Below are 3,736 nucleotides of genomic sequence, written 5' to 3'. Positions count from 1 at the left end.
GGAAAAGATGTGTATTTTAGAACTAAATTACATTTTTGTTAGAGAAGGAAGCTATTTAAGAGGTCTCCCTTCCTTCTCTGGAATTTCAAAACCACATATTTTTGGTCCTGAAAGCTTTTGGGTGGATGGTGACCCAGTTACGGATGTTTCTAGACTTGAGAAGTTCCTGGTAGACATGAAATTCTCCATAGACCTGTTGGACACCTCTTTCCACTTGGCTGTCTATTGCAGCTGGAGGAAGTGTTTCAGATTCATGTTTGGGGACAAAAAAATTATCAGTTTATCTGATATTATTTCTGGTTATATATACCATCTTACGTGTTCGTGAGGGTTATGGCCTTAGTGACAAAGTGATTACACCAACTGGGTATTTGGATGATTGGCTGACTCTAAATACCATCCGAGATGGTTTCTTAACAAATCCATTAGCATCTACTCAACTTTTTGTTGAACTTGGGAGTAATGGTGAACTTCAAGAAGTCTTCTATGGAGCTAATTCAATCAATTCTGTATTGGGGAATGGCAATAGCCTTAGTTCCTCTTTGGGACTTTCTGTCCGTTTTTTTTTTTTTTTTTTTTTTTTTTTTTTTTTTTGGCAAATAACAAAGAGAACCACCTGCTTTGTCCAATGAGAGATTTTCTGCACTACTTACGGAGGAGCAAAGATTCCAGGGTATACAACTCCAGACTGATTCTCTCCACAAGTATGCTAAAGACCCAGGTTATGAGGATTCAAGTCTCCTACTGACTAAGTAATGTCAGGTAGTTGGCGACTTCAGGTAATCAGACTATTTTAATTTATGGAATTAAAGCCCCGCTCTACTTCTGTTGCTTTGAAACATAAATGTAGCTTAGATATTTAATGTAGCTTACCAGTAATAGCACTCCATGTTTCTTGTTTCTTACTTAAGAAAGACATGACACCTACGAAATATTTTTGATACCTGCTGGTACTGGTAGTTTTCATCAGGCAAGTCGTCCGTTCAGTGGGAGGTGAGTTCATCACATATTTCTCTATGACTACATATGTATTGAACCATTCATAATACCATGCAAGAGATGCAGACTTCCAGCCATGCTCACTACAGCTTCTGTGTCTTGTGTGAATGGTAAGTGTGTTTTCATTCCAGAATTGAAAATATTTAGAAAATATAAGCTCTTTACTTTATACTTTGGAATCATCCCTACTATATGTAACTTTCTTGTGTTATCAGAATATTAGTCAATGAATCTCAGCCGTTCCAAAATTATCTCAGATCCAACAGGTATACAAATGCTCCTTTATTTAGTACCTTGGCCCTCCCCTAAATTGAGATTCAGCTATCTGGTTAATGACATATCGATGAAACAGAATGTATTTATTGCGCAAAATAATTGTTTCTTTCAAACCCCTCGATTATCTATTGAATTTTCTTCTACTAAGTAAGAAATTTGGCCAACAAGAAGTTAAGGGTGAAAATTTTGCATGCATTGAAAGACTACCATTCTTCTTAGGTCTTCTAGACAAGAGAGTAGAATCTTAACATTTGAAGGCATAAATAATTATATAAGAATATGATTGATGTTGGCTTAATTATGATTAATGGGCTTCCATAAATAGATTAACTTTTGCTATAAAAATTTATTTTCTAACTTTGTAAGATAGATTTTCTTTATTGCTGCCCTAAAATGATCATTTGAATTGCAGGGAAGTCTGTATTAGCAAGTATAGCTTACTCATAGCTTCGTAAGCAGCAGTCATGGTGGCCACACAAGTAACTTCAAATTATCAGGAATCGTAGATTTTTTGTTTGTATATAATTTGGGCGAAGGGGAAAGTCCTTGCAATTTCTGTAGAACATCTTTCTTTTCAATGTCCATTGCATTTCTATGTTCAATTATGTCAGGATGCCAGAAAACCTCTAATCAACCAATCAATGAAAGGAAGAACCCGTGTTTGCCCAAAATACGTAGGATTAACAAAGGTTCCTCCTCAGAAATTTTTATATCGATACAATTTGTAGTAATTTATTTACAGTATTTGTAATAGACAATGATTAGGTACTTTTAATTTATACACACACGTACACACACACACACACACACACACACACACATATATATATATATATATATATATATATATATATATATATATATATATATATATATATATATATATATATAGTATCCAGTCCAGAGATTATTCAAGGAAAATTTTCTTTATCTGTCTTAATTTCTGTCAAGTTAAATTCTTATATTACACTATTTGATTTTTTTTTTTAAACTACTCTTTAGTGGAATTTCAAACATTACTTTATCAAAAAGTAATGATAATTTTCATCGAACTGTTCCGATCACAACTTGATAATTGTGCATTTGAGAATAGATTAAATTATCATTAGTAATCAGTTTTCATTGGAAAATAAAGTGTCTACTGGTATCAAATCATTATCATCGGATGAAAAAACCATCTCTCTCTCTCTCTCTCTCTCTCTCTCTCTCTCTCTCTCTCTCTCTCTCTCTCTCTCTCTCTCTCTCTCTCTCTCTCTCTCTATGATTGAGAAAACCAATTTACGGTCATCAACAAAGGTAGTTTATTGGAATAGGCTAGTGATATTAGGTATATTAAAGTTTCTTCTTGTATAATAACTGTGATTAGCAAATGAAAGCAACGAAGATAAAGACTTAATAACTATTTTTATATACGTTATGAGTTTAGATATGATAAGAGCTCCGATTAACTTGTATCCTTAAATTCCGATAACGTAAAGAATGCAGTGTAAGGAGGAAAAAAAACATTGAAATAATCATTTGTAGTTTATAAATTTGTTAAAATTGGTTTTCCAAATTGACAGTAAAACAAGAATATTTTACTACGTGTCAGGTTGTACTAAATTAATATCACTTAAATTTCAGTGATATTTTCATTTGAGAATACAAATTATAAACAATATTTATTCAAGCTTTCCTTAACAATGACGATTGGAGACTATCTATGTAGGTATCTCATAACCTCTTCAAGCTGGGAGAGAAATTTCATTTCCTTGTCATTTCGAAAATTAGTTTTGCTTTTCAAAATCACTAGTATCCTGAACACACTTTCTTTGGTTATTCTTTTCCAATCTTGAATCTCGAGCATCTTGCTTTTCCAACTAGGGTTGTAGCTTAGCTGATAATAATAATAATAATAATAATAATAATAATAATAATAATAATAATAATAATAATAATAATAATAATAATAATAATAATAACAGATTCAGCATTATCTTTGAAATAATAGGCTAGTAGGCCTACCTGTGTTTTGATTACCGTAATGAAAAACAAGTAATGATGAAATAGTAAAAACAGAAGTCATGGAAATTTATAGAAATTATTAAAAGTTCAAAGTAAACAATTATCACGATGATAGTTGAAACAACTATATTACAATATCATTATTATTATTATTATTATTATTATTATTATTATTATTATTATTATTATTATTATTATTATTATTATTATCAAAGCTACAACCCTCGGAAAAGCAGGATGCTATAAGTCCAGGGGCCCAACACGGAAAATAGCCCAGTGAGGAAAAGAATAAAAGGAAAAATTAAATATTTTAAGAACAGTAACAACATTAAAATAAATATTTCCCATATAAACTGTAAAAACTTTAACAAAACAGTAAGAAGAGAAATTAGATAGAATATTGTGCCCGAGTGTACCATCAAGCAAGAAAACTCTAACCCAAAACAGTGGAAGGTAC

Source organism: Palaemon carinicauda, chromosome 23 (genome assembly GCF_036898095.1).
Source record: "Palaemon carinicauda isolate YSFRI2023 chromosome 23, ASM3689809v2, whole genome shotgun sequence".
NCBI lineage: Eukaryota > Metazoa > Arthropoda > Malacostraca > Decapoda > Palaemonidae > Palaemon > Palaemon carinicauda.
This window is presented reverse-complemented; position numbering follows the sequence as displayed.